Genomic DNA, 18,912 nt, shown 5'->3' with positions numbered 1-18,912 from the left:
CTTGAAAAAGTGCATCAGATCATGCCACTCCCATGCTGAAAATCTTCTACTGCGTTAAGAACCACATCTGAACTCCCCATCGAAGCTCCCAAACCCTGCATATCCTCTCCACCAGCCTTATCTCTTTCCAACTCCCAAATCACTGCACTCCAGCTGCACTGGCCTCCATTTCTGGCCTTTAAATTTATAAATCTCACCCCCATGCTCTGCCCCTGGATTTTCACATGGCTCTTCCTTGTCATATAAATCTCAGCTCACCTTCCTAAAGACTCCTGTTAATCACTTTCCACCATGACCTCTATTGTATTTTTCTTCATAGCACGTATCTCAAATGATCTTGTTCATCTCCTGCCTGTCTCATGCCCATAATTACAGCTGCAGAAAGTTAGAAACCTATCCCTTTAATTCACTGTTACATCTCCAGTGCCAGGAACAATGCCTGGTATATGGCAGGTGCTCAAATATTTAGCCATGAACCCAATTTGATCTAGACTAGCTCACATGTATTACAGATTCTTTACCTCTGGAGGAAATGGAAACATCAGTTGTTCTTGCCCCAACGCTAAGGTTGAAAGGAGTGAGAAGTCTGTGTGAATTCCATGGGTCTGGGGAGATGTCACAGAAAAGAGACAGGCTAGAGATGGAAGGAAGACATCTCAGGTTCATGCCAAAACACTAAGGACTCCATCTTTTGGAAAGTGAAGAGTAGGGTGCTTATACACAGGAGTACCATGACTAATTTCACAGTATAGACTGGTCTATCATTTCCCCTCTTCACAGCAGGTTAAAGAAAGGGGCTGACTTTTCTGACCACAAGTCTGCCACAGTGCCAGGTATTTTCTATCCATTGTTGTTTAATCCTTATAATGACTCTTCCAGTGAACACTATTATCCTCATTCCTATGAATCCTAGGAGCCAAAGCCCACAAAAGGTGAGTCTCTCTCTGTCCAAGGCCATGCAGCAGTGGCAGAGCAAGCCATTGGGCCCTGATGTGTCCCAGGTCAAGGCCCTTCCCTCCACTTTCACCACACCGTGTTCCCTTAGGTCAGATTGCAAGCTCTAGGCTTTTGGATTCAAGAAAATGGGTGCCAAAAGGAATGAGAAGAACACAGGACAAGCAGCCCAAGTCCCCTATGAACAAGCTGTGCCACTCAATTTGGATCTAAGAGATGTGAGCTTTCATCCCTAACAAGAGCACGGAGCCAGAAACCTAGGCCAAGGGCTTCCAGCACCTAGCACTGCTTCCTACCACCACCGCTCCCTCTCAAAAGATAAATGTCGGTGGCAATGTGCAGCTCTACCAGTAAATGTACACCAGCCCAGGGCGTGCCACACTACAGAACCATCAGAAGGGCTGGACTTGGATTCTCTAAGTTTGACTGCAAACTGCAATCTGCATCCAAGAATATCTCAAGGATAACTAACCGCTGTTAGCCCTCCACTGACATCTCCTGGATGATGTCATTAGGTGAAAAATCACCTCAAGTGAAATCACAGCTGTGAGGGCAACAGGAAAGATGGGTGGGCAAGATACTTTTTTTTTAATTGCAAAAGATGTGCCAAAGAGCAATGTTTAGCCAGAGCAAAGCCTGTTCACTGCTAAGGAAAAACTCCTGGGATGAACTCAAGGTCCTGCCCCTACTGTGGGACAGAATAGAGAGTGAGTCCAGTTATGAGCTTACACACTGGAGGAGGCAGCGATGGACAGTCATTTTCTGTTCCTCTCAAGTCCAAACACCCTAAGAGTGAGGGGCACCAGGCACTGGAGAGTTGACTCGCTTCAGTAGGATGAAAGCAACAAGGCAAAGGAGGGAAAGGAATGGCAAGAAGGGAAGAAGTAGAAGCAGAAGAATAAAAAGTGAATTTTTAAAAAGTGTATTAGTTTCAAGCAATAGTGTGTCAGCTAAAGGTCACCTCCATCTTTCCATTTAGAATCGATAAATATGGATCAAGATTACAGTTTAGGAATATGTTTACTTGGTTGGTTAACAGCACTAAGGCAATGAAGAAAGGGCAAGGGTACCAGTGATCCAGCCAGCAAGTACTCTGATTCTAACAGGTATCCACATGGTCAACTTCATACACCATTCCAGAGGCACAGGACAGTGCTAGGCACACAGACATCCATGGTAATGCCTCAGAACTCTTTTCATAACTGTGAACTTGGTAGGACACACCAGGCATCCATTCCAGCACTTCCTCTCTCCGTTACAGCACAACCATAGGCTCCGCATCTTCCTAGTGAGGAACAAAGGGAGTACACAGTGGTTTGTCTAGATAAAAGATTCCCTAAGGATGGTCCACGAAATGGTTTTCACTAGGCCCTGGCATCCTCCTCAAATGGCCTCAAGCACAAATGACTTGCTACTCCCCTCCAATAGCCAGACACCTGGACTGTTGCCCCTGCTGCCTTCCAGCTTCCTCAGGAAAAGTCAGATAAGCAGCCAGAAGCTACTCATGTTTGATTCCTTCAGCTCTTCCAGAATATTCTCAACTGAGTAAAGTAACATTAAACAGTATGACAATGATTGTGATAAAGCCAGTCAGGACATTCACCCTTCACTTTGTGTTACACTATAAAACAAAGAAGCCCAAACTAATACACTTGTATTTTTTTTTTAATTAAATACATGATAATACTAAAAAAATAAAATTTTGGTGCTGATTAGTTCTGTTCTCTTGATTAGGTGCTAATGGGTGTATTCAAATGTTACAGTCCATCAAGTTGTATACTTATGATTTATATATTTTTCTCAATGTGTTTTACTTCAATAAAAAGCTTACTAAAAAGTTAGTGAATTTTGTCGTCTATTCCCCAACTTCTCCACATTTGTTTCTATATTACTTCAGTTTTACCCAAAGTCTTTCATTAAAATTTGTGTTCTTGGAAAACGTGCCATACTTATCCCACAGCTTACTTTATTCTGCAGAGTTTTCATCATACTCCCCAGATATGAGAAGGTCAGTTAACAGAATCCACTTATGGGCTCCCTTGGACGAATCACTGCCTTCCTTCCTCCACCTCTGCTTAAAAATCTAGAAGGACTGTGTTAGGAAAGCCCTCTTGAATTCTTTCCCTTTGGACATAGCCCCTCCCTCTTGCTCTGGGATAGTGAAATCTCATTCACTTTTAAACACCAGCCAGACTCCCTGACACTGGAGACCATGAATGGGTGGTTGCAAAAATGGCTACCACCTCTTCTGTACCACTATTTGCCGCTCTCCCAGCTCCCTGGAGAAGCCAAGTCTCCAGAGAGCTGGCACTGAGAGAAAGCATGGGACACAGGACAGGAGCCTTTCACTGGTGGAGTAAGATGACCAAGGCTGAGGCAAAACACCTGCTACTTTCGCTCCTGGACAATGTCCCAGCTGGGGAGACTCCAGAGGAACAACTGTCCTCGATTCTGCCCTTGTGGGTCTATGCTCGGGCAGGTGGGTCTCCTTACCAACAAGGGCACAACGGCACTGTTGAGTCACAACTCAGACACCTCTGGGATAAAAGGTGTGGGAAGAAAGTGCGGCTATTATCACTTTGTTGTAGAAAGAGGACTGTGGGGTGTCTCCACAAGCCCTTGGGGGCAGCCTAAGCTCCCTAACATGACAGGAGCTAGTATTAGTGACATGTCCACCAGGTGAACTGCCCATAGTTAATCTAGGCCCAAGGAGGAAATCTGTGAAGGAGGGGGGAGGAGGTATAGCCCTCAACTCCAGGACAGCCAATCGAGGCCTCTACCTACGTCAAAGCCAACCTATGACAGAGCCTCTCCTCACTTTTACACAAATTTCTACACCCATCCTTTCTATGCCCTCGATATATGTGTTACGCCAAAAGTAAGTCTCTCTATAAAATATGTGGGGAAAAACTAGTCGTGACTTGTCCATAGCTGCCTCCAAAAGTCCCAGTTTGACAACAGGCCAGCAGATTTCCACGTGCCGTTTATAGACTATCTACCATCAACCCAAGTCTCCTAATGTATGAGATTTCGGAATAAGACAATGACACTGGGAGGGGGACAAAGTGAAAAGAGTCTACTTAATCAAAACCTCACTGGGGACATACTAAACAATAAATATTTATTGAACATCTGCTCCGTGCAAGGCACATAACAGCCACAGGGTAAACCTCTCCCATCTAATGTAACAAGACAACTCTGCTGCAGGGGGGAGGGTACATGAGAGGTTCTCGGTAATATCAGTTTCATGTCTGTCCATCCTACTCTATTCAAGATCCATGTTTCAAGTTTCATGTTTATTGTTTGGCTGGATTTTTAAATTTTTATTATGGTAAAATACAACAACAACAAAAAAATGCCATTTCAACTATCATAAGTGTACAATTCAATGACATCAGTTACCTTCACCATGTTGGGCAACCATTACCACTATTGCCAAAGGCTGCGTGTTTCTAAAAAAATACTGAATTTGATGGTTAAACCTAAAAATGATCGGGGGCAGGAGCTAAGAAAAACATTTTCAGGCAACTAGTAATAAGCTAAACTTGGAAGAAGTTCAGGGCCACCTGAGACTCAAACATCCCTTCAAGAAAACATCTTGTTTTTTTCAAGCAGCCTTTGCAACATTTCCTTCCTCCTCCTCAACCTTTCAACAGGCCACCAATCCTGGATTTAGGTCCATCTCTTCAGTGGTCCCCTAGGTTATAGCCAGCAGCCCTAGTCATGCATTATCGCCTAAAGTCACCATGGGATTAGCTGGCAGGCTGGGTAAACACTACCTATTCCCAGAGTTTGAGGGACCCTCCAGCCCATTCTCCCAAGCAAGAGGATTCCCAATCCTTCGGAAAACAAGTATCTGCTATTTTTAAATAACTAACAACAGCCAACAGAAGTTCACTGATAGCTCTGGATTCTTTCACACACTGTGATTCACACACTGTACACACAGGTGATTCATCTATTGGTTACTGCAAAGGTGGTGGGAAAGGGGGAAAAACCATGGGAGAAAAATGCTCTCATTGTGAAGGTGTACAATCCCAGCACTGTAATTAAATAAAGAAGCTCTCTTCAAAACAGAGAGTTACCATGCTCTCGGGCTGCTTTAGGGGTTTGGGTTTGCTTTCGGTGAAAGTATTCAAATCAGGTGTTCAGAGACAAAAAAGCTTAAATGGGAAAACAAAATAATTGTCCTATTTCTGGGGAAATTTTTTTCAGAACAAGAAACATTTAATGTCTTGATTCATACTTGCAACATTATCTACCCAGTTCTGTCAGCCTTGTTAGAAAATAAAACTTAAAATCCAGAAATTCAGGATTTTGCAGATTCAATTGCAAAAAAGGGATAAGGGGTTTAAGGTTAGCCTTGTGGCTCTCTTTGCCCCATCAATTCTTATTTCACATTTCCCAAATTCTTGGTGACAAAGCTGGAAATTTTACCAAGAAGTGATTCATTTGGTTTAACAGTATTCTTTTCTAAAAATGCAACTACACCTCTGGCAGGAACATAGTATATTGCTAACTATACTTATAATAAATACCTTTATAATAAATCAGCTCAGTGTCATCTGGAGAAAAACAACTGAGATCAGCTGCTCCAAGGACTCTCTTTATCATGGGTTAAGGCAGGCAGGTTAGTGCCCATAAAGGCACTAAAGGCTGGCAAAGGTCTGAAAAGAGGATTAACTATAACAGGAAGTGGGAAAAATGCCACATATCACTATCAACAAACCAGGAGGTTGCAGCCCCAGGCCTCAGCCTCATACTGTGAATATTATCATGGCTCAAGTGTATCATGACCAAATAGGTTGACCTGTAATCAAAACCACCTGCAAAAAGATCGTTTGTAGTGGGAAACCACATCCTAAAACCCCAAACACCTGACCAAAGAAATTTCTATAATGACCAATGACATTAGAGGTTACCTACATTTAAAATGCATTCTTGAAAGCTCAAACCAATTCAGACCAAGAGCCTTACTCTTTCCCATGCTTAAAGTGAGAACTGTGAGCAGGTAGAAGAAATGTGCTAATATCATGCAGGACTTACTGAGACCCAAGCCTGTTTACCCCAAGGGAATGGCTGGCCTAATATAAACTGTAGGTTTGGGACCTGAATTTCACTCACAGATACCCTTCCCAGCTTCTCTTCTTACTAAGAGCTGAGTCTGTTAGTCACTGAGGTTCATTTGACTTTAAGAACTAGAAGATATCTCTCAAAACGATGGAAAGACTCAGATTTTAGGAAGAAAGAAACCAGTTTAGACATGTTGGCCTCAGAGCACTGAGAACTCAAAGGCTAGGCATGGAGTTCAATTCTTTTTCAGCAAAGACAGCTAACTTCCTCTTACTTCACGGCTTCAGAAGATTTCCCTACATCTGGCCAAGCATTCTGCAAGTACATGAGCTCAGTTACAAGGTTAGTCTCCAAGGCCATATATGGCTGGAGGAGAGAGAGGTACACTCTCTAATGGGAGTCATCATCCACCCTCATCCTCAGGCATACCACTCTCCATTCACCACTAGACAGATGTACAGGTAAAAGTGAATTACATATGACCCAGCTATTCCATGCCTAGGTATACACCCAAAAGACTTGAAAGCAGGGACTCAGATACTTGTACACCAAGGTTCATTGCAGCACTATTCACTACAGCCAAAATACGAAAACAACCCAAGTGTCCATCAACAGATGAATGGATAAACTAAACGTGGTACGTGTATGTATACACACACACACACACAATGGACTACTACTCAGCCAGTAAGAGAAATGAAGTCCTGATTCATGCTGCGACATGAGTAAAACTTTAGAACACTATGCTGAATGAAATAAGCCAGACACAAAAGGACAAATATTACATAATTCCACTTACAGGAAATACCTCAAATAAGCAAATACATAGACACAGAAAGTAGATTAATGGTTACCAGGAGCTGGAGGGAGAGGGAAACAGGGAGCTATTGCTTAACGGGTACAGAGTTGCTGCGTGGGGTGATAAAAAGTTTTGAAAACAGTGGTGATGGCTGCACAACATTGTGTATGTAATGAATGCCAATGAACTGTACGTTTAATGATTTAAATGTCAAATTTTATGTTCTATTTAACTAAAATAAAAAGTGACTTATGAAACTACGAGTTTGTCATTCCCTGAACAACTGCCACCAAAGTGTCTCGGTAAAACAGACTCTGGAGTCGGAATGCCTGCCTCTTAGTTAGCTGTGTGACTTAGGCAAATTACATAATTTCCTGGTGCCTCAGTTTATCCTAGGATCTCTCCACAGGATAGATGGAAAAAATTCCATGATATAATACGTAAAGCTCTTAGAGCAACACCTAACACCTAATATTCGCTAACATTTTGTTGCACTTTTCTTCAGTTTGAGCCTCAAATTTCTCATCTGTAAAAGGAGGGGGAAAAACAGACTAAAGTTCCCTTTAGTCCCTTTTTCAGAATGAGTCTAGTGTCAGTTCTTGACAGAGTGGAACAGTTCTTAGGTTTCTCCTTCCAAGGTTACACTCGGTTATTTGTTTGTTCACAGTCTGCTTTTAACAACTTTTATTATTCCCTCTGGACTGTTATGTTTTCTGTCCCTCACAGAAAGGAATCTGTGGCTTGGTAGATAAAAAATGCGGTCACTAAGAATCTGAACCACATAATCTGAGATTGGGAGCAGACCTTAGAAAGCAACTTTCTACTCAATTTTCAAATCTCTTCTTCCAAATTTCTGGCAGAAAGATGGTTATCCAGTTTGGGCTTAAATACCATCAAAGGCAGGGAACTCACCACTCAACAAAGCAATTACCTTCCTTGCTGGAGACTTCCAAAGTTCATTACATTCCCCCCTTCTGGGAACTTGTGAACCAAATCTATAGTGACAAAGAATCTTGATGCTCACTGTATCAATACTGACAACAGAATCAGTTTATAGTTTGGAGGACTATAAAGCATATATCTAGTTTGAATCTCACAATTCCTCTGAGAAATAAGCAGGTAGGTATTATTCCTATATCAAGCGAAAAACAAAACAAAACAAAAAAAGTGGGAGACGTAGGGCTTAGCAAGTTTAAGTGACTTTTCCCACATCACTCAGCAGAGTCAGGACCAGAACCCAGGTCTTCTAACTCCATCCAGAGCTTCTGGTCCATTTTTACCCATCTGCAAGTTCAGAACCATGAAAGGCCCAGATTATCCCTGGCATATAATGAATACCATCAACGGTTCTCCTAACCTTTATTGCTTATTCAGTCTGTACACTTCGCTGTGAGTGGTCAGGTGGTCGGTGATAACTTTTCTGCCATGCTAACAGCTCAGAATATTATTTTAATTAGGAAATCAAAGGCATAACAGGAAGAGCATTCCCTCATCATGTATTTGATAGAAGATCATCAATTCTAGTCTACATTTGTAACGCCTGGGGTGAGGACTAGCTGATAACCAGTGCATCCCCACTCCCAGGCTAAACAAAGATATTTTATCCAGTTACTTTGCCAAAGACACCAGCCATTCACCTATCACCGCCTTCTTGAAATTACATGCAATATGAAATTGGGATAATTAAGCTGATCGAAACTTTGAGTTTTACATAATGATATAATCAGCCATAAAAAGTACACGAAGACTAACAAGCTGATGCAGTTTATGACAGAGCTATGGCCCACAGGGATGGGAAACCACTCACAATAAAGTAGAAACCAGCCTCGTTTTAATTTCATTTCCTTGTTGGAGACTTCCAAAGTTCATTATGTTCATGTATTTCCTGTTTCAGCAATTATCCCTTTGACCACTGTTAGCAAGGTAAAGACCTTCAACCACATGGACTGACACAGTGGTTGTAACAATGGGTTCAAACATAGTGACGATTCTGAGGATGGTACAGGACCGGACAGTGTTTTATTTTGTTGTACACAGGGTGGTTATAAGTCGGAACAGACCTGACAGCACCTAACAACAACAAGGTAGACATGGGGGGTGGGTAATTATCTTTTCCATTCACCCCTCATCCTCCAAACCTCAGTGCCTACAGAAATGCTTCCGCAACTTTTCTATGGGAATGAGTTCTTATTTTCCAGAAGTCTTTGGGATGTCAAAGTTTGTGAGTTCACAGCACTTAACATCACAGTGAAGGTGGGGGAGAAGAGGGCGATTTTGTGAGTCAAGTTTGTCTGCCAAATGGTTCAGGTAAGTGGCTCAGGTCGCCCGCCCTTTCTATGTGAGGAAAGCAGCCAGGCAATTCACCAGGGCAAGCGGGTCTCAGATCAGTACTTCAAGATCTCCTGCAAAGGAGCCTCCACAGCTTCTTTGCTATTACTTCTTAAAACCTAAACAAATCATATTTTATCCTCTGCACGTGGGGAGAAGGTTTCATCCCCATCCTGATTAACAATACCATGTGAAAAAACATTCTTAGGTTCATTAATTCAAATAAATATTTAAGCACCAATGTGGCAGGTGCCAGGACAGGTGGCCAGACAGTTAAGGCACAGTTTCTGGTCCTCAAAAGTACCTGGCCAAGCTGACCAATTCTTCCCAGCAGTTGGCCATCTCTCCTCAGTCCTCTGAGCTTGCACATGGTGCCCATGTTGTGGATATCTTGTATATAATTTTTGTGAGAGGTCCAATGGTTTATAGGGATGCCAACTTGTGTTCTCCTTAAAGAGATGTCAAAACATTTGCATAAGTAAAGTAGGGCCTCAAGCTGCTTTGCATTAAAAATCCTGTTTTCTTTGCTTGGCTTCCTCCCGACAGTGTTACATTAAAAATCCTGTTTCCTAACACTAAATAGACAATAGACAAGTGGTAACTTTGGTGAAGGGTAAGATAGTACACAATATTGAGGAAGCCAGCACAACTTGTACAAGGCAAGGTCATGGAAGCTCCACAGACACATTCAAACTCCCTGAAGGACCAAATTGCTGGGCTGAGGGCTGTGGGGACCATGGTCTCAGGGAACATCTAGCTCAACTGGTACAACACAGTTTTTAAAAAAATAAGTTCTACATTCTACTTTGGTGAGTAGCATCTTGGGTCTTAAGTGAGTGGATATCTAGGACACTCCACTGGTCTCATCCCTTTGGGAGCAAGGACGAATGAAGAAAACTAAAGATGCAAGGGAGAGATTAGCCCAAAGGACTAATGGACTATATCTACCACAGCCTCCACCAGACTGAGTCCAATACAACTACATGGTGCCCGGCTACCATGGCTGACTGCTCTGACAGGGATTACAATAGAGGGTCCTGGACAGAGCTGGAGAAAAAAGTAGAGCAAAATTCTAACTCAGAAAGAAAGACCAGAGTTACTGGCCTGACAGAGACAAGAGAAACCCTGAGAGTAAGACGCCCAGACTCCCTTTCAGCTCAGTAAAGAAGTCACTAATGAGGCTCAGCCTTCAGCCAAAGGCTAGACAGACCCATAAAACAAAATGAGATTAAAGGGACACAGCAGCCCTGGGGCAAGGACTAGAAGGCATGAAGGGACAAGAAAGCTGGTAATAGGGAACCCAAGGCTGAGAAGGGAGAGTGTTACATGTCATGGTGTTGCTAATCAATGCCATAAAACAATATGTGTACTAACTATTTCATGAGAAACTAGTTTGTTCTGTAAACCTTCATCCAAAGTATAATAAAAAAAAAATCCTATTTTCTTTGCTAGGTTTCCTCCCCCACAACTTTTTATTAAAATCCTGCTTTCTTTGCGCAAAGTTATATGTAAACCCCACTGTGCCTGTGTAGTATGATTAAGAATGTTGTCGAGGTAACTTGTATGAATTCCCTACTTGCAATCCCTTAAAAGTAACTTTTCTCCTTGCCCTCAGGGAGCAGTCCTGGAGGTGGCAGTTTTGACTGACTCCTTTCCTTGCAGAATGAAATAAAGGTGCTTTCCAGCTCTCTCACCCTGGTCTCTCATTTATTGGCTAATACCAAGTCATACTGAGCAAGAACCTGAGGTTTCTACCTGATAATACAAGCCAGGCTCCAAATATTCCCCCACGTGTCTGTCAGTTTGTCATACTGTGGGGGATTGCATGTTGCTGTGATGCGGAAGCTATGTCACTGATATTCAAATACCAGCAGGGTCACCCATGGCGGTCAGGTTTCAGCTGAGCCTCCAGACTAGGCAGTTTACTTATGAAAAGATGCAGCCAGTGAAAACCTTATGAATAGTCACGGAACACTGTTTGATGTAGTGCTGGAAGATGAGCCCCTCAGGTTGGAAGGCACTCAAAACACGACTGAGGAAGAAGAGCTGCCTCCTCAAAGTAAAGTCAATCTTAATGACGCAGATGGAGTCAAGCTTTTGGGACCTTCATTTGCTGAAGTGGCATGACTCAAAATGGGGAGAAACAGCTGCAAACATCCATTAATAATCAGAACATGCAATGTCAAAAGTATGGATGTAGGAAAATTGGAAGCTGTCAAAAATGAAATGGAAAGCATAAACTTCGATATCCTAAGCATTAGTGAGCTGAAATGGACTGGTATTGGCCATTTTGAATTGGAAAATCACATGGTCTACTATGCTGGGAACGACAACTTGAAGAGGAATGGTGTTGCATTCATCATCAAAAAGAGCATTTCAAGAGTTATCCTGAAGTACAACACTGAGTGTGATAGGATAATATCCACACACCTACAAGAAAGACAAGTTAAAACGACTCCTATTCGAATTTAAGCATCAACCACTAAGGACAAAAATGAAGAAACTGAAGAATTTTACCAACTTCTGCAGGCTGAAACTGATCAAACATGCTATCAGGATACACTGATAATTACTGGAGACTGGAGTGTAAAAGCTGGAAATGAAGAAGAATCGGCAGTTGGAAAATATGGTCTTGGTGACAAACGGTGCCAGAGACTACAAGATAGAATACTGCAAGACCAACTACTTCTTTATTGCAAATACCTTTTTTCACCAACATAATTGGTGACTATACACATGGACCTCGCCAGACGGAATATACAGGAATCAAATCGGCTATACCTGTGTGAAGAGACAATGGGAAAGCTCAATATCATCAGTTAGAACAAGGCCAGGGGCTGTGGAACAGACTATCAATTGCTTATATGCAACTTCAAGTTGAAACTGAAGAAAATTAGAACAAGCTGAAGAGAGCCAAAGCACAACCACGAGTATATCCCACCTGAATTAGAGATCATCTCAAAATAGATTTGATGCATTGAACACTAATGAGTAGACAAGTTGTGGAATGACATCAAGGACATCATACATGAAGAAAGCAAGACTTTATTAAAAAGATAGGAAAGAAATAAAAGACCAAAATCAACGTCAGAAGAGACTCTGAAACTTGCTCTTAAATGTCGAGTAGCTAAAGCAAAAGGAAGAAATGATGAAGTAAAAAAGCTGAACAGAAGATTTCAAAGGGCGGCTCAATAAGGCAAAGTAAAGTATTATGATGACATGTGCAAAGAGCTGAAGATAGACAACCAAAAGGGAAGAACAAGCTCTTCATTTCTCAAGCTGAAAGAACTGAAGAAAAAAATTCAAGCCTCGAGTTGCAATAGTGAAGGATTCCATGGGGAAAATATTAAACGACGCAGGAAGCATCAAAAGAAGATGGAAGGAATACGTAGAGTCACTATACCAAAAAGAAATGGTCAACATTCAACCATTTCAGGAGGTACCGTATAAGCAGGAACCAATGGTACTGAAGGAAGAAGTCCAAGCTGCACCGAAAGCATTGGCAAAAAACAAGGCTCCAGGAATTGATGGAATACCAACTAAGATGTTTCAACAAACAGATGCAGTGCTGGGAAGTACTCACTTGTCTATATGCCAAGAAACCTGAAAGATAGCTACCTGGCCAACCAACTGTAAGAGATCTATATTTATGCCTATTCCCAAGAAAGGTGACCCCACCAAATGCAGAAATTATCAAACAATATCATTAATACCACACGCAAGTAAAATTTCACTGAAGATCATTCAAAAGTGGCTGCAGCAGTGTACCAACAGGGAACTACCAGAAATTCAACAGGGATTCAGAACAGAACGCAGAACCAGGGATATCATTGCTGATGTCAGGTGGATCCTGGCTGAACGCAGAGAATACTAGAAAGATGTCTATCTATGTTTTATTGACTATGCAAAGGCATTCAACTGTGTGGATCGCAACAAATTATGGCTAACATTGCAAAGAATGGGAATTCCAGAACACTTAATTGTGTTCATGAGGAGCCTTTACATAGATCAAGAGGCAGTTGTTCAAACATAACAAGGGGATATTGTGTGATTTAAAGTCAGAAAAGATGTGCGTCAGGGTTGTATCCTTTCACCACACCTATTCAATCTGTATGCCGAGCAAATGATTTGAGAAGCTGGACTATATGAAGTAGAACAGGGTATCAGGATTGGAGGAAGACTCATTAACAACTTGCGTTATGCAGATGACACAACCTTGCTTGCAGAAAGTGAAGAGGACTTGAAGCACTTACTGATAAAGATCAGAGACCACAGCCTTCAGTACAGATTACACCTCAACATAAAGAAAACAAAAGTCCTCATAACTGGACCAATAAGCAATATCATGATAAATGGGGAAAAGATTGAAGTTGTTAAGGATTTCGTTTTACTCGGATTCACAATCGACACCCATGGAAGCAGCAGTCAAGAAATCAAACAACGCATTGCACTGGGCAAATCTGCTATGAAAGACCTCTTTTAAAGTGTTGAAAAGCAAAGACGTCCCCTTGAAGGCTAAGGTGCACCTGACCCAAGTCACCTCCTATGCATGTGAAAGCCAGACAATGAATACAGAAGACTAAAGAATTGACACCTTTGAATTGTGGTGTTGGAGAAGAATGTTGAATATACCATGGACTGCCAAAAGAACCAACAAACAAATCTGTCTTGGAAGAAGTACAACCAGAATGCTCCTTAGAAGCAAGGATGGCGAGACTACATCTCACATACTTTGGACATGTCAGAAGGGATCAGTCCCTACAGAACAACATCAAGCTTGGTAAAGCAAAGGGTCAGTGAAAAAGAGGAAGGCCCTCAGTGAGACAGACTGACACAGTGGCTGCAACAATGGGCTTAAGCATGACAATGACTGTGAGGATGGCACAAGATGGGGCAGTGTTTCGTTCTGTTGTACACAAGGTCACTATGAGTCGGAACCTACTTGACAGTACCTAACAATGTAACAAAAACATCCTGTGCCTGGGACAGTTTGACTAACACTTGCAATAGGCAGTCAATACCAATGTGGCTAGAAAATGATCATTTTACAAAAACATTCCAGATCTGAGTATAACGGGATGACACAGGCAAGCAGAAGTATCAGTGGGCCAGGAGCCATGTGATCTGGGTTCTAATCTCTGCCACAGAAGCATGACCCTCATCAAGTCCCACCTTAACTTCTCAGTGAGGTACACAAACTTCCTTTCTGCTGACCTCTGGTCTATCACTGTCTTTTCTTCTTAAATTTTTTAATTATAAAATATCTCAGGCTTTTTTTTAAAGTACAGAAGAGCTATAGCAGATATCCATGTACCGAGCACCCAGTTTTAAAATATTTTAGCCTATTATTCTCCTACTTGCTTTAGATTTATAAAAATAAATTTAAAGTTACCATCAAAGGCCCTGTCCCCATTCCACTGCCTGCCCTCTACCCCAAAGATAGCCATTATCTGGACAGTAGAGTGATTCCCCCACATCCAAGGTTGTGTACCTTGACTATATAAATAGTTGTTGTATGCCACTGAGTCATAGTTACCCTATACGACAGAGTAAAATTGCCCTCATAGGGTTTCCTAGGCTGTAATCTTTATGGGAGTAGATCTCCAGGTCTATTCTCTCGCTGAGCCCCGGGTAGATTTGAATTGCCAACCTTTCGGTTAGCAGCTGAGCACTTAACCATTACACCACCAGGGCTCCTTGCCTACACAGATGTATATTCATAAATACATAATATTGTTTGGTTGCATACTTTAGATAAATGGCAGCATACACTACATATTCTATAATTTTATTTTTTCCACTCACCATTGATACTAACCCTTGTTGATATTTATAAATCTGGTTCACTCTAGTATTCCACTGTGTGTGTGTGTATACATACAAACAAATATACCATGATTTATTTATTACCCCCATTGGTAGATCTTGACAAGTGTTCTTTCACTTATTACTTCATCAAATATTACTATGAAATCTACTGGCTATTATTCACTGCATAGGCACTGGAAACAAAGAGAAACTATATAATCCTTGAATCATGGAAATGATCAGTTTGGGGGCATCCATCCCAAAGACTATGCCAGCAGTCAGTTGGGTATTTACATCTAGAGCTCGGGAAGGGAGTAAAGCTTAAAAAATAAGCCTAGAAAACTCATGTAGTGTAGGCTGAAGCAAGGAGAGTAAATGAGTTGGCCAAGGGAAGGCATGTGGCTAGTCAACTCACAGGACCATGAAACAAAAATCATTTTATACCATTAAATGTTGGCAAGATTTATACGCAGCAACAGGTAATCAAAACAGAGGGCCACTCTACCAATATCTCCCAATTAGGTTCTGACTAGGAGTAGCAGCCCTCCACAGCAAAGGGTGAGAAAGACCCACAACAAAAGCACAGCTGGAATGGGTTGGAGAGAGATGCTGACGAAGAGTGAGCTACTTGTATCAGGTGGACACTTGAGACTGTGTTGGCATCTCCTGTCTGGAGGGGAGATAGGGGGGTAGAGAGGGTTAGAAACTGGCAAAATTGTCATGAAAGGAGAGACTGGAAGGGCTGACTCATTAGGGGGAGAGTAAGTGGGAGTATGGAGTAAGGTGTACATAAGCTTATATGTGACAGACTGACTTGATTTGTAAACTTTCACTTAAAGCATAATAAAAAATTATTAAAAAAAAAAAAAGCACAGCTGGTACATCTACTGTGTCTGACAATGGTGGAATAACACAAAAAGCCTGCCGTTGACATTGTCCAACACCATGTCACCATGCAATGAGGGACACACCCTAGCATCTGTGCTTTCTTCCAGCATCCTGACAGCATTCTGTAAATGTAAACTACTGCCTGGGAGGATGTTGATATCTGCAGTGCCTTTAACGACTGCCTGTTTACCTCCCAGTCACTCTGGGGGATGCTACCACGAATAAAACAGTATCTTGGAGAGTGTGATATAGTGCAGAATGTTAAAAGATAAAGTATAAAGTTGAAAGAATCATATTATGCTTGTCTGTATGTGTCTGTCACCTACAGAGACATCAGCATATAACACTAAATGAGCATGTAAAAATTGCAACAAAAGAGGCCCAGGTGTTCCTAGATAGGGCTGAAGGGCTGAGTAATGAAGCCCCGGGTAATAATCAGAGGCTGCTGGTTCTGATTTACAAAGCACCTACTCAGGGAGGTGTGGAAAGCACAGGTGATGCCAGGTGCAGGTAAACCAAGACGACAGAGGCCTGGGAACTCTGCCCTCTCTCCAGTGGAGCCAAGGAAAACTTGCATATAAGCCAACAATCCACGTGGGAAAGTACCAAGGGCGAGGAGCGTAGGTACCACAGAAATTCAGAGGTAGCAGGGGAGCTGTGACACTTCAGCAAAGCTTTGAATGATATCCAAGATTTGAACCAGAGCTTCTAACCAATTCATTCCAGTTGGAGCCCTGCCAAGAAATTTGCGTATCTAACAAGTTCTCAGGAAGCTATATCTACAAATCACCAGGGGACCTCGTTAAAATGTAGATTCTGATTCAGAATATCTGGGATATTCTGAATATCCAGAGTTGGCTTAGAGCTTGTTAGAAATGCAATTTCTCAGCAGAGGTACGAACCAGAATGAACCTGTTTGAAGCCCTGATTTGACCGTGCTAAGATGGCAAATAGATAACACCAGGAAAACCCATTTCCAGTCCAGTTGATTCCTGCTTATAGCAACAGGACAGAGTAGTACCACCGCATAGGTTTCCAAGGAGGAGCCCTGGTGGCACAGTGGTTAAGAGCTGGGCTGCAAACTGAAAGGCTGGCAGTTGAAATCCACCAGCCGCTGGTTGGTTTAACTTTAAGGAAGCAGACTGCCACATCTTTCTCCCCTGCAGCAGCTGGTGGGTTTGAACCGTAGACCTTTGGGTTCACAACTGAGTGCTTTAACCACTGCACCACCAGGGCTCCTTACCAGGAAAAGGGACCCTCATATTTGATATCCAGCAGCAGAACTGGGGTGCCAGGAGCCTGTTGTAAGGCTGGTTGTAAGTTTGTTGTACAAAGAAAGGTTGTTGTTGGCTGACATCACACTGGCCCCAACTCACGGCCACCCCATGCACAATGCAATGAAATGCTGCTCAGCCCTGTGCCATCCCCATGATCAGTTGTGGATTGGACTGTTTGTGATCAATAGGTTTTCATTGGCTGATTTTTGGAAGTAGATCTCTGGGCCTTTCTTCCCAGTTCATCTTAGTTTGGAAGCTCTGCCGAAACCTGTTCAGTATCACAGCAACACTACTGACAGACAGGTGAGGGCTGTGCTTGAGGAGCACTGGCAGGAAAGCAAACCTAGGTATCCAGTACGGAAGGCAACAATTCTACCACTGAACCACCATTGCCCCTCACAAAGGAAGGTAGAAGCAAAAAAAGTTGGAAAGTCAGGATTATAGGCAGACCATGGAGGAGCCTGAAAACCATGTTAAGGAGAGAGGATATCAGCTATAAGTTCTATAGGGAATCTCTGAAGGTTTCTGAGACTGATAAACGTGAGACCAGAACTGAGCCTCGGGAAACTTCACCTGGCAGGCCTCTCTGGGAACAGCTAGCACACACATCAAAAAAAAAAAAAAAAATGACAGTTTAAATACAGAAGATGGCAGCACTCGTGAAACGAGAGAGGCAAAATATTTTTCCGATGGCTTTAAAATGTTTAAAACAAGAATTGTGTTTGAACCATCCTGCTTAATCCCAGGTTAGCTCACTGGGAATAAAATGGATAGAGCAGTGACAGTTTTTAAAATCGAGAATGTGACACAGCCTCTTGTACAATCCACAGTCTTGCCCTTCTTCAAGGACCAGCTAGAGCCTCTACTTCAGAAATTACCATTTTTCTGTAATTGGATTATACATTTGAGCATATTGTCATTTAAAACGTATTCACTCAGAAATGTAAAATTTATATCCCTATCCTTCAAAAAAAAATTATTTGTAGCACAGCAATTCATTGTCATACTCTTTCACTCATTGTTTTGTATATCTATCCTATCCACCCATCTATACGATAAACTTCTTTTGAACAAGACCTATGCACTGTACATCTTTTGTTCTTCCAAAAAATTCTACGCAGTGAGAGGCATATGTTAGTGCCTGACAGATCCTGGTTGATTGGTTTCTACTGGCCACAGCCTTGGTAAGATCATTTTGGGGGAAAAAGTCTCCCTATATGCTCACCATTCCTCACGAGTCACCTGGCCAAAGTAACCTTCCGGAAGGCAAGTCAGTTTCCATTTTTAGTATCCTCCTTTTGATTTTACCTGAGGCTCAAGTTATAGGGCCCCTTCTGCAGAGGTGCAAAAACCAAACTAAAAACTAAAGTTCCCCTCTGAGGGAAATGAAACTAACAAAGGGTTCGGGTCTGCCCATGAGAATGAAACCACAGCTCACTCATGGGGATTCCATGAAATGACACCTGTAAGATACTAATATCCCTCGTGGGGTTTTTCTCTCCATCTGTCTGGGATTCAACAACCAGCACTCAAATGCTTTACAACCAACAACCAACATGCTTTAGACTCAGCATTTATACTAAATTGGGACATCACCCCTGTGATGGTTAAGACTGTGTGTCAACTTGGCTGGGCTAACATTCTCAGTGTTTATATGTGATCACCCACATGATGGGCTTTGCTGTGAGTAGCCAATCAGTTCAAAGGGAGTTTCTTTGGGTGTGTGGCCTACACCCAAACATAAGCAGACATTTTGGCTTCTGCCTTCTCTGAATTCGGCACATC

General features: G+C 42.3%; 1 protein-coding gene across 1 annotated transcript in view; it reads right to left on the bottom strand.

Moving 5' to 3' along the window:
* Positions 1-18,912, bottom strand: part of MYO5B (myosin VB) — a 398,883-nt gene that overhangs the window by 245,711 nt on the left and 134,260 nt on the right. The window lies entirely within an intron of this gene.

This window comes from Loxodonta africana, chromosome 11, assembly GCF_030014295.1.
Source record: "Loxodonta africana isolate mLoxAfr1 chromosome 11, mLoxAfr1.hap2, whole genome shotgun sequence".
Lineage (NCBI taxonomy): Eukaryota > Metazoa > Chordata > Mammalia > Proboscidea > Elephantidae > Loxodonta > Loxodonta africana.
Note: the sequence above shows the minus strand (reverse complement) of the source record. Positions and strands in the feature narration are given on the sequence as shown.